The 12,895-nt window shown below is 37.8% G+C and overlaps 1 long non-coding RNA gene across 1 annotated transcript; it reads right to left on the bottom strand.

The window, feature by feature from the left end:
* Positions 1 to 7: 7 nt before the first annotated feature.
* Positions 8 to 8,457, bottom strand: LOC117803844. Its single transcript, XR_004627979.1, has 3 exons — positions 8,217 to 8,457; positions 605 to 695; positions 8 to 85 (listed from the first exon to the last, which is right to left on the bottom strand). It is a non-coding gene; the product is annotated as an uncharacterized LOC117803844 (long non-coding RNA).
* Positions 8,458 to 12,895: the final 4,438 nt, after the last annotated feature.

Raw genomic sequence — 12,895 nt, 5'->3', positions numbered from 1 at the left:
TGGCCGTCTTTTCTCGATACCTTTGTCATGTCATCATGCCGCACATCTTAAACATCAGCTGTATGTCAATGATATCGCAGTGAAACTGAAAGAAAATTACAAGGAAAAGACTTTTTAATTAATTGTTTTTGAAAAGAGAGAGAGTTAACTCTGATAGCTAGTATGTTATTAGGCAGCAAAAAGTGACCCCTCAAAACAGGAATTTCGAAACCCCAAAGTACTGAGACACAAGTCCCCATTCTGCCTACTTTATTAGCTCTGCTACCTTGGGCACGTGTAGCCTCTGGGAGACTCAGTTTCCCCATCTGTACAAGGCTGATAATAATTTCACCTAATGTGAATGTACACGTGAAGCACTCAGGGTAGAGGCTAACACACGCTAAGCACTAAGTTAAGTAAACACCAGTATTATTAATCTATCGTTAAAGTAAACTTGCAAATACACTTTGTATAATCATATACTTTGTATCTTTTGTGTTAGGTCACTTCCAGAACATGCAAAATCACCTATTCTTATCCCCTCTTTATTTTGGCATTTAGGGTCCGTTTTTGCCACTTAACAATGATTTTGCCACTTTACAGGGAAAAAGTTAATCAGATTTACCTTCAGCCCCACTAAATATGAACTCTGAAGATCTAGGTGGCTGGGTCAAGCCATCTTCCAACCACAAGGAGACTGAGAAATGGAGGCAACACTGAGAAAGCAGATGGAAGAAATGTAAAAAGAGAAGCGAGGCTATTACGACACCATTTATACTATAGAATCATGTTATAGTATCCTTTAGGCTCTTGGTCCAATCTAAAACTTTACTCTTCAAATATGCATTTATTTCTTTTGATCGATGCAGCCTGAGACAGATCTTATGCCATTTGCAAAAGAACAACTCCTATTAAACACTGCAGTTCCCTTGACTTAATGAATCGCTCTTCAGAAATGGAGCTGAGGAATTCTGGATCTTTAACCAGGGCCCCAAGTGCTTCTCCTGCAAAACCAGTGTTGTGGATGGAATCGTGCCCATATCCCCCCCACCTCCCCTCCCCCGCCAAACCCAGAATCTATGTTGAAGTCCTAACCCCCGTACCTCAGAATGTGACTATATTTGGAGATAGGATCTTTATTTTTAAATAATAAAATTTTTTTATTATATTATGTTAGTCACCATACAGTACATCCCTAGTGGAGATAGGATCTTGAAAGAAGTTATTAGGTTAAAATTAGTCATTAGGGTGGGCCCTAATTCAATGTGACTGGTGTCTTTATGAGAAGAGGAGATTAGTACACAGACACACAGGGAAGGAAGACCATATGAAAACATGGGGAGAAGGGGCCATCTACAAGCCAAAGACAGAGGCTGCAGAAGAAAGCAACCCTCAGGATATCTTGACCTGAAACTGGAGAAAATACATTTCTGTTGTTTTAAGCCACCCAGTCTGTGGTCTTTGTTATGGCAGCCCTAGGAAATACGTATAATCAGCTTTGGGAAACATCAATTCTGGGATTCCTCATCCTATGCTAACATCTGCTTTGCAAACTTCCAGGCCAGCAATCCTGCAGCCTTTGTTTGAATCTCCCTGCAAAGGGAATCCATAAAATTCTAGCATGGCCCAGTCCAAATTAGAACAGCTCTCTCTGTGTGAAAATCTTCTTTACTTTATGCTGGAATTTATGTTATCATAATTAAGGTTCATAATGATAACACTGAGACACTCTAAGAATCAAAAGTGGTTTCAGAATGGTCAAAGAAAACATTTGGCTCAGTGAAATTCCAATGCTATATATACTCTTCACGGTATATTTGATATGAATACTCTAGACTTTAATTTAGGACATTTGGCAAATACTATTTGGTTATAAGTAGCACTTTCAATTTACTGATCATTCTGGATAAAAAGTGATTTATCATAATTTCTAAAGCAGAAGGAGATTAAAATATTATGTGTGAAGTTTTCTTCCCCTAGGGATTTTGAACTTCTGAAGTGTAATCATCAAATGATGATAAAATCTCCATAGGTTTAGCTTCACAGTCCCTTTTGAGGTCAGATCTTTTTGTTTGAGGAGAAACATTCCTTGCATACAGATTTCTATCTTCACTNAGGTCAGATCTTTTTGTTTGAGGAGAAACATTCCTTGCATACAGATTTCTATCTTCACTTCATATCCTGCCTATGCCTATAAACTTAGACAACACTCCTGTTAGGAAGTGATATTTTTACTGTTTTATTTCAAACAGTTCTAGTGACTTTTTACTGAAACAATGATTATTTTGGACAGGTACTCCTGTGGAGTTGTAGAAACTGATTACCTCTTATAATTGACCCCCAACCCTCTCCATTTTATAGGGGCTATTTTTCATTTTAAAGCAGACACTGACAGGCTAAAATTTAATCAAGTTCCTTTCACTTCAGCTAACTGTATTAAAACTCATATTAATCGTGATAACAATATAAGAACAACAATAATAATTAACATTTATTGACTGCTTACTGAGTTGAAGAAAGGACTTCAAATGTATTGTCTCATTGCATATAATTATCCTTTGATGAGGGCTTATTTACTACATGCATTTTATAGATGAAACTCAGAGAAGTTTAATAATTCAAAATCACGCACTTCAGTAAGTAGCAGAACCAATTTTCTTTCTTTTTTTGTTTTTTTAGGGGGAGCGGGAGAGGCAGAGGGAGCAGAGGGAGAGGGAGAGAGAGAGAATCTTTTTTTTTTTTTTTAAAGATTTTATTTATTTATTTGACAGAGAAGACAGCCAGCGAGAGAGGGAACACAAGCAGGGGAGTGGGAGAGGAAGAAGCAGGCTCCCAGTGGAGGAGCCTGATGTGGGGCTCAATCCCACAACGCAGGGATCACGCCCTGAGCCGAAGGCAGACGCTTAAGGACTGAGCCACCCAGGTGCCCCAGAGAGAGAGAGAGAATCTTAAGCAGGTTCCATGCTACTGTGGATCCTGACGTGGGGCTTCAGCTCACAACCCTGAGATCATGACCTGAGCCAAAATCAAGAGTTGGACACTTAACTGACCGAGCCCATCCAGGCCTCCGTTGCCCCAAATTTATTTATTTATTTATTTATTTATTTATTTATTTATTTATTTATTTCTTCTTTCTTTCTTTCTTTTTTTAATGTTTGTGTTTGAGTATAGTTGACACACAATGTTCCATTAGTTTCAGGGGTAGTGATTCAAGTTCCCTTTATCTTATGCTTTGCTCACCACAAGTGTAGCTACCATCTGTCACCACACATTGCTGTTATCATATTACTGACTATACGTCCTATGTTGTGTCTGTTATTCCCATGACTTATTTATTCCATAATTGGAACCTATATCTCTCACTCTCTTTCATCCATTTTGCCCATCCCCCATCCCCTTTCCCCTCTGGCAGCTGTCAGTTTGCAAACCCAAGTTTCTTACCAAGTTTGATTTGGCTGTAAAATCATGCTCTCAATTACTGTGTTCATTCCATAAGGAGAAAACATAGTCTGAGGAAAGAAAAAAATCATCCTCTAGGCAACATCTGCAAAACATCTGTAAAACAGGGATATTAACACCTGCCTCTTGAGATTATTGTAAAGATTAAATATAAATGTAATTTATCCTAGTATCTGGCCATAGTTCTCAGCAGATATTTCTTAAGTGCTTTATAAATGTCAATTTCCTCTCTTTCAGCAATTTTTGTGATGTATATCCAGGACACAAAACTAGGTCACACCAGAAAACCTATAACAAGTAGAAGGCACAGTTGCTCTTGACTTCCTAGAGTTTGTATCCAAATGTAAATTCAAAAGACTGTGATATGAGAGGGGACAAAGTAATCTATGCTAATGAGAGCCTGGAGAGGGCATTTCGTAACCAGGCTCCACTGGATTTGCATTGCTGTCTCCACCATTTCTTTCCACCACTTGTAAGTTCTTGGGCCACTTTCCCTTTCAAGGTCCTTATCCATAGAATGAGGATCTACTTAATGGGGTTGACATGAGGATTTTAATAGCTATTCTTCATTGGTGTTAATTTGTACCAAGGAGGGTTGTGAGAAATTAGAGTATTATATCTCATTCAATCCTCACAATGACTTGATGAAATGTGTTCTAATCCACCATTCTCAAGTTGAGGTCACCAAGACAGAGGAAAGAAAATATTTGGCAAATGTCACATGGCCAGTAAGTGATGCAGTTGGGATACTGTCCCAGGCAGTGTGGCTACATGGCCCAGTCTCTTCACACACTACGCAACACTGCCTTATAGATTATAAATGACGTATGTGAGCTTCCACAAATATTTAAATGCAAAAAAGGGATATTTATTATATCATCAATGTGTAAAAATAAAAGTGCAATAATTAAAAAGTTTTTCCTTAAGCTGAAAGGAGGGAATAAAATGTTGTCCCATTTGTGAGGATGATAATGCTTTAAGTACACCAAACAGCATTATGCTCTGTTTTTTATTGCCTAAAAGAGAGAAAACCCCAAGTATATCAAATTGATGGCATTTCCAGACTCTTTAGATTTTTGCTTCCTCATGTCATTTCAAAGGATGATTTCTAACTTGATGACTTTTCCCATTAGCCCTGGGCCACTCAGCTTGCTTTCTCTAACAAAGGTCCACAGATAAATCATGTGTGGCTGACACAATTTCCTTGAGGTTCTCCGTGGTCTAATCTGCCTTGATGTGGTTCCTTTCATGGTTTCATACAGCATTTGTGGTACACGAGTGGGCATAAGGCCAGCAGGGTCATATTACATCCATTTGTTTTCTCTTCAAAATGAAGATTGTGTTTAAATGAAAAATTGTGTTCCGTGCACAAATTATTTCCCTTTGAAGCTATATCTCCTAACATGACATTTAAAGGTTTTGTGGAGAGAAATAATTTGTATTTTTACATATTTGTCCATGTTAACTTTAGCCTTCAATTTACAGTGAAGAAGGAGAAATTCAGACCATCCTCCTTTCTTCAATATTAAGACAGGATTGATTCAGAGAGGCTTGTAGTTTTTATATTGGAAACTCTAAGACATTAAAAAAAGAAACTGAAGAAGACACAAATAAACTGAAACCCATTCTGTGCTCATGGATTAAATGAATTAGTATCATTAAAATGCCCATACTACCCAAGGCAATATACAGATTCAATGCGATCCTTATTGAAATTCCAGTGACATTTCACAGAAATAGAACAGTCTTAAAATTTGTATGGAACTATAAAATACTTCAAATAGCTGAAATAATCTTAAAAAGAACAAAGCTAGAGATTTTACACTCCCTGATTCCAAATTATATTACAAAGCCATAGTAAATAAAACTGTCACATTGGCATAAAAATAGACACATAGATCAATGGAGTATAATAAAGAGCCCAGAAACAAATCCAAGCATATATGATCAGCTGATTTTTAACAAAGAAGCCAAGAACATGCAAAGGGAAAAGACAGTCTCAAAAAATGGTGTTGGGTAAATTAGACAGCTACTTGCAAAAGGATGAAATTGAACCACTATCTTACACCACGCACAAAAATTAACTCAATCAGAAGGGGGAATGAAACATGAGAGACTATGGACTATGAGAAACAAACTGAGGGCCTCAGAGGGGAGGGGAGAATTGGGATAGACCAGTGATGGGTATTAAGGAGGGCATGTATTGCATGGTGCACTGGGTGCTATACGCAACTAATGAATCATCGAACTTTACATCGGAAACTGGGGATGTACTGTATGGTGACTAACATAATATAATAAAAAATCATTTAAAAAAAATTAACTCAAAACGGCGTAAGCACTTGAATGTAAGACCTGCAATCATAAAACCCCTACAAGAAAACACAGGTGGCAAGCTCCCTGCCATAGGTCTCGGTAATGATTTTTGAATCTCACACCAAAAGCAAAGCAACAAAAGCAAAAATAAACAAGTGAGGCTACATCACACTAAGAAGCTTCTGCACAGCAAAGGAAACAATCAACAAAATGAAAAGGCAACTTACTGAATGGGAGAAAATATGTGCAAATCATGTATCTGATGAGCTAATCCCCAAAACATAAAAAGAACTCATACAGCTCAATAGCAAAAATAATAATAATAATAATAATAATAATAACCTGATTGAAAAATAGGCATATCTGAATAGAGATTTCTCCAACAGGTACATGAAAAGATGCTCTACATCATTAATTATAAAGGAAATGCAAATCAAAACCACAATGAGATCTCTCTCACACCCGTGAGATGGCTATTAGAACGACGATTGCCGAAAAGAAACAAATAACAAGTGTGGGTGAGAATGTGGAGAGAAAAGGAATCCTTGTGTGCTCTTGGTGCGGATAAAGGTGCAGCCCTTATGGAAAACAGTATGGAGTTTCCTCAAAAAATCCAAAATAGAACTCTATAATTCAGCAATTATATTTCTGGGTATTTATCTGAAGGAAACTAAAATAATTCAAATAGGTATATGCACCCCCCCGTTCATTGAAGCATTATTTATACTAGCCAAGTTATGGAAACAACCTGAGTGTCCATCAGTGGATGAATGGATAAGGAAATTGTGGGGTGTGTATGTGTTTGTGTGTGTATGAATATTACTCGGCCATAAAAAAATGAAACTGAGGGCATTTTGCTAAGTGAAATAAGTCAGAAAGAGAAAGACAAACAGTATATGAGCTCTGCTATATGTGGATCTCTCTTATATTAAAACAAAAAAACCCTTAGGGGCGCCTGGGTGGCACAGTGGTTAAGCATCTGCCTTTGGCTCAGGGCGTGATCCCGGCGTTATGGGATCAAGCCCCACATCAGGCTCCTCCGCTGTGAGCCTGCTTCTTCCTCTCCCACTCCCCCTGCTTGTGTTCCCTCTCTCGCTGGCTGTCTCTCTCTTTGTCAAATAAATAAATAGAATCTTTAAAAAAAACAAACCACCAATTTCATGAATACGACGAACAGGTCTGTGCTTGCCAGAGACAAAGTGTAGGGGGTGGAGAAAATTGGGTGAAGTGTTTTAGGTTTTTTTAGCTATAAAAAATTGAATTTTAGAAAAACCTTATTCAAGAAAATATTGGCATATTGGCATAAGGGCATATTGAAATGTTGGCATTTGTTGGAGCTACATCTCTGTGCAGCAAAATTAAAGCAATTAGTCTCAAGAACTAATCATTGATGAGACCTCTCTACTTTCTCAAGCTCAAAACTGGGAAATTAATTGCAGGGCTGGGAATACAGTCTGACACAGTTTGCTTCTCCTCGAAAACTTGTAGTCATCCTTTTACCATATAATGAGAGCCATGCCACCTATCTTACTTTCCTTTCTCCTTGACTTCCAAGAAATTCAGAAGTACAATTTTGGCTCAACTTCGGGTTCTTGCATTAAGCCCACATCTTCTACTGTCAAGTTTCAACCTTCCCTCCATCCATTTATCTTTATCCTTATTACTTGACTTTCCCTATATAGTCTTCTGTTTATAGTTTTTGTTTTTTTCTTGTTTCCAGGCATCATGATGTGTATTGTTTTAGGTTTTGCAAATTATTTTGTGTTCTTGAAGAGACTGTATAATCACACAGGTCTAGATTAAAGTTGCCTGGATCTAGGTTTTGACCCGACCACTCAAAAGCTGTGGCATTTCAAGCCAACAACTGAATCTGTCATTCATTTTTCTCACCTATAGAATGCATAATAATGGTACTCACGTCCAGGGATATTTTGAGGATGAAAAGAGCTAACATGTGTTAAGTGTTTTGAAGAGAGTCTGGCACATCGTCATTTCTCAGTGAGGATTAGCTATGGAAGCCACAGAAGGACAGACCTGCTCTGGAGGGATGGGAAACATGCAAGTAAAGATAAAATGCTTTGTAGAACTGGTGATATGTTTAACTACCTTAACTTAAAATTAACCAATGACCACCCTGAAAGCAAGATGTGATCCTAACACTCACCAGCCGCAATAGCAAATAGAGAAATTTCAGATAATGTCAAAGTCGCCTTCAATAAAGACGTCCCATAAACTGCTGGAAACCACATCTGAAATGTTTGGGTTTCCCTATAAATAAAGGAATCAGATGAGCAGGTGTTTTTGTAACTTTACTTTCACTTAACTCCTTTCTGAAAATACTTCTTACAGTTTTGGGCCTAGTAATCCTAAGATTACTACCTAATAAAGAGACAAATCCTACCTAATTAAAAGATCTATCACCAAAAAAATTCAGAATCCCATTTCCTCCTTTTTCCTCTCACCTTTTTTTCTTGCTTTCCTGGCAATAAGATGTCTGAGATGTCCCTCGAAGAAGTAGAAAAGAGAGAAATAGAGCTCACATTTGCTGATTCCCTCTGCCAAGAACCCACCCGGTCCTGTGCAAGGGGCTCTGGAACGCATCCTCTTGCCGCAGGCAGGTGCTGGTCCTCCCATTTGTGTTGCAGATTCAGGGAAGTTAAATGAAATTCCCAACATCCTGTGTTTAGTGAGTTGCAGAGTAGGATCCAAACCGTGGTCTATTAAAAAAATAACAAAACACATCTTCTAAGTTTAAAAAACTTTTCATTGAAGTATAACTTTAATAAACCTTTCAGATAGAGGTTGGGGTAATAAGCGTCTTAGCATGTCTACATCTGTCTTTATTTTGCCATTCACATGAATGATAGTTGGTCCGGGCATAAAATTCAAGGCTCATAAACTTTTCCCAGCATTTTGAAGATGTTGCTTATATGTTTTCTTGAACCAGTTTTTAAAATGCATCTCTTACCAATCTTTCTTGTTCCTTTGTAAGTTACCTGTTTTTCTCTCTGGAAGCTTTTAGAGTTTCTCCCTATACATGAGTTCTAAAGTTCTACTTAGAATACAGTGACATATGGGTCTTTTTTCTCACTCCCTGGGAACAGTTCCACAAGCCGCCCTATGTTTCTCTCAGAGACAGGATGAGGTACCCCCCACGCCCCTATGTATTTTCTATTTGAAAATTAAAGTGAAATTTACATAACATAAAAGTCACCACTTCCAAATGTACAATTCAGTGCTATTTAGTGTATTCACTGTATCACGCATCCACACCTTCTAGTTAGTTCCAGACATTTCCATCACTGTCAAAGAAAACCCAATACTCATTAAGCGGTCAGCCTCTATTCTCAAGTTTTATGTACATATTTCTGTAATGAAGTAATATATTTATGGCACTTAAAAATAAAAGAAATAACTATTAGGATTGTGGTCACTTATGAGAGTCACATTTTGAAAGGGTCAATAACCAAATGATATTTAAACAGGTTACTGATCTGTGAGAGGAGGGCACATAGTATTGAAAACAATAGCATGGTGTCTTACTCCATTCAGGATGCTGTAACAAAAATAGCATAACCGGGGTGGCTTATAAACCACAAACATTTATTTTTCACAGTTCTGGAGGCTGGGAAGTCCAAGATGATGGCACTGGCAGAGGTGGTGTCTACTGGGGACCCTCTTCCTCCAGATGCATTTTTTCGTTTTTTTACAAGTACTTTTTTAAAATGTAAATTCATATAATTAACTTATAGTGTATTATTAGTTTCAGAGGTAGAATTCAGTGACTCATCAGTCTTATATAACACCCAGTTTTCATTATATCATATGCCCTCCTTAACGTCAATCACCCAGTTACTCCATCCCCCACCCCCCTTCCCTCCAGCAAACTTGCTTCCTATGATTAAGAGTCTCTCCTGGTTTATCTTCCTCTCTGATTTCATCTTGTTTTATTTTTCCTTCCCTTCCCTGTTCCTCTGTTTTGTTTCTTAAATTCTACATGAGTGAGATCATATGATAATTATCTTTCTCTGATTGACTTATTTTGCTTAACATAATGCCCTCTAGTTCTACCCACGTTATTGCAAAATCTTGCCATTTGCAAGATTTCATTTTTTTGTTGTTGTTGTCTGAGTGGTATTCCATTGTATATATATACCACATCATCTTTATCCATTCATTGTCGATGGACATCTGGGCTCTTTCCATAGTTTGGCTATTGTGGACATTGCTGCTATAAACATTGGGGTTCAGGTGCCCCCTTCATATTACTACATTTGTATCTTTGGGGTAGATACTTAGTAGTGCAATTGCTGGGTCATAGGGCACCTCTATTTTCAACTTTTCCTGCCACTTTGCTGAACTCCTGCATGAGCTCTAGCAATTTTGGAGTGGAGCCTTTTGGGTTTTCCATACAGTATCATGTCATCCACAAAAAGTGAGAGTTTGACCTCCTCTTTGATGATTCGCATGCTTTTTATTTCTTTTTGTTGTCTGATTGCTGAGGCCAGGACTTCTAGTACTATGTTGAACAACAGTGGTGACAGTGGACATCCCTGTCATGTTGCTGACCTTAGGGGGAAAGCTCTCAGTTTTTCCCCATTGAGAATGATATTCACTGTGGGCTTCTTGTATATGGCTTTTATGATATTGATGTATGTTCCCTCTATCCCTACACTGTGAAGCGTTTTAATCAAGACAGAATGCTGTACTTAGTCAAATGCTTTTTCTGCATCTGTTGAGAGGATCATATGGTTCTTGTTCTTTCATTTATTAATGTAGTGTATGTGTATGCAGTGCATGCAATGCAGTGTAACACACTGATTGATTTGTGGATGTTGAACCACCCTTGCAGCCCAGAAATAAATCCCACGTGGTTGGGGTGAATAATCCTTTTAATGCACTGTTGGATCCTATTGGCTAGTATTTTGGTGAGAATTTTTGCATCCATGTTCATCAGGAATATTGGTCTATAATTCTCCTTTTTGGTGGGGTCTTTGTCTGGTTCGGGAATCAAGGTAATGCTGGCCTCACAGAACGAGTTTGTAAGTTTTCTTTCTGTTTTCTATTTTTTGAAACAGCTTCAGAAGAATAGATATTAATTCTTTACATGTTTAGTAGAATTCCCCTGGGAAGCCCTCCAGCCTTGGGCTCTTGTTTGTTTGGAGATTTTTGATTACTGCTTCAATTTCCTTCCTGGTTATGGGTCTGTTCAGGTTTCCTATTTCTTCCTGTTTCACTTTTGGTAGTTAATACATTGCTAGAAATGGATCCTTTTCTTCCAGATTGCCCAATTTGTTGGCATATAGTTGCTCATAGTATGTTCTTATAATTGTTTGTATTTCTTCAGTGTTATTTGTGATCTCTCCTTTTTCACTCATGATTTTTTTTTATTTGGGTCCTTTCACTTTTATTTTTGATACGCCTGGCCAGGGGTTTGTTGTTCTTACTAATTCTTTCAAAGAACCAGCTCCTAGTTTCATTGATCTATTCTACTCTTCTTTTGGTTTCTATTTCATTGATTTCTGCTCTAATCTTTACCAATTCTCTTCTCCTGCTGGGTTTAGGTTTTATTTGCTGTTCTTTCTTCAGCTCCTATAGGTGAAAGGTTAGGCTGTGTATTTGAGATCATTCTTGTTTCTTGAAAATGCTTGTGTTGTTATGTACTTCCCTCTTAAGACTGCCTTTGCTGCATCCCAAAGGTTTTGAACTGTTGTATTTTCATTTTCATTTGTTTTCATGAATTTTTAAAATTCTTCTTTAATTTTCTGGCTTACCCGTTCATTCTTTAATAGGATGCTCTTTAGCCTCCATGTGTTTGGGTTTGTTCCAAATTTCCTCTTGTGATTAAGTTCCAGTTTCAAAACATTGTGGTCTGAAAATATGCACGGAATGATCCCAATCTGGTGGTAATGGTTGAGACCTGATTTGTGACCCAGTATGTGATCTGTTCTGGAGAAAGTTCCACGTGCACTCGAGAAGAATGTGTATGCTGTTGCTTTTGGTCGGAATGTTCTGAATATATCTGTAAGTCCATCTAGTCCAGTGTGTCATTCACAGCCCTTGTTTCCTTGTTGATCTTCTGCTTAGATGGTCTGTGCATTGCAGCAAGTGGGGTGTTAAAATCCCTTACTATTTCTGTATTATTATCAATGTGTTTCCTTAATTTTGTTATTAATTGGTTTATATAATTGGCTGCTCCTACATTAGGGGCATAAATATTTATGATTGTTAGATCTTCTTGCTGGATAGGCCCTTTAATTATGATACAGTGTCTTTCTTCATCTCTTAGTACAGTCTTTGGTTTAAAATCTAAATTTTCTGATACAAGGATTGCTACCCCAGATTTCTTTCAATGTCTATTAGCATGTTAAATGGTTTTCCACCCCCTCACTTTTAATCAGGAGGTGTCTTTGGGTCTAAAATGAGTCTCTGGCAGATAGCACATGGATGGGTCTTGCTTTTTTATCCAATCTGATACCCTGTGTCTTTTAATTGGGCCATTTAGCTCATTTACATTCAGAGTAACTGTTGAAAGATATGAATTTAGTGCCACTGTATTACCTGTAAAGTCACTGTTTCTTTATATTGTCTCTGTTCCTTTCTGGTCTATGTTACTTTTGGGCTCTCTCTTCCCTTAAAGGATCCCCTTTAATATTTCTTGCAGGGCTGGTTTAGGAATCACAAGTTCTTTTAGTTTCTGTTTGTCCTGGAAGATTTTTATATCTCATTCTATTTTGAATGACAACCTTGCTGGATAAAGTATTCTTGGCTGCATATTTTTCTCATTTAGAACCCTGAATATATCATATCAGTCCTTTCTGACTTGCCAGGTCTCTGTGGGTAGGACTGCTGCCAGTCTAATGTTTCTACCCTTGTAGGTTACAGACCTCTTGTCTCAAGCTGCTTTCAGGATTTTCTCTTTGCCTCTGAGATTTGCAAGCTTCACTATTTAATGTCAAGGTGTTGCACTATTTTTATTGATTTTGAAGGGGGTTGTCTGTGACTCCTGGACTTGAATGTTAATGGCATCTTTTCACTGTTTGTACATAGTGGAAGGGGCAAGAGAGCTTTCTTGGGCCTCTTTTTTTAAGAGAACTAATCCCTTATAAAAGGCTCTGCCCTCTGCACACAAAGGTACAAC

The sequence above is a fragment of the Ailuropoda melanoleuca genome, chromosome 9 (assembly GCF_002007445.2).
Source record: "Ailuropoda melanoleuca isolate Jingjing chromosome 9, ASM200744v2, whole genome shotgun sequence".
Taxonomy (NCBI): Eukaryota; Metazoa; Chordata; class Mammalia; order Carnivora; family Ursidae; genus Ailuropoda; species Ailuropoda melanoleuca.
Note: the sequence above shows the minus strand (reverse complement) of the source record. Positions and strands in the feature narration are given on the sequence as shown.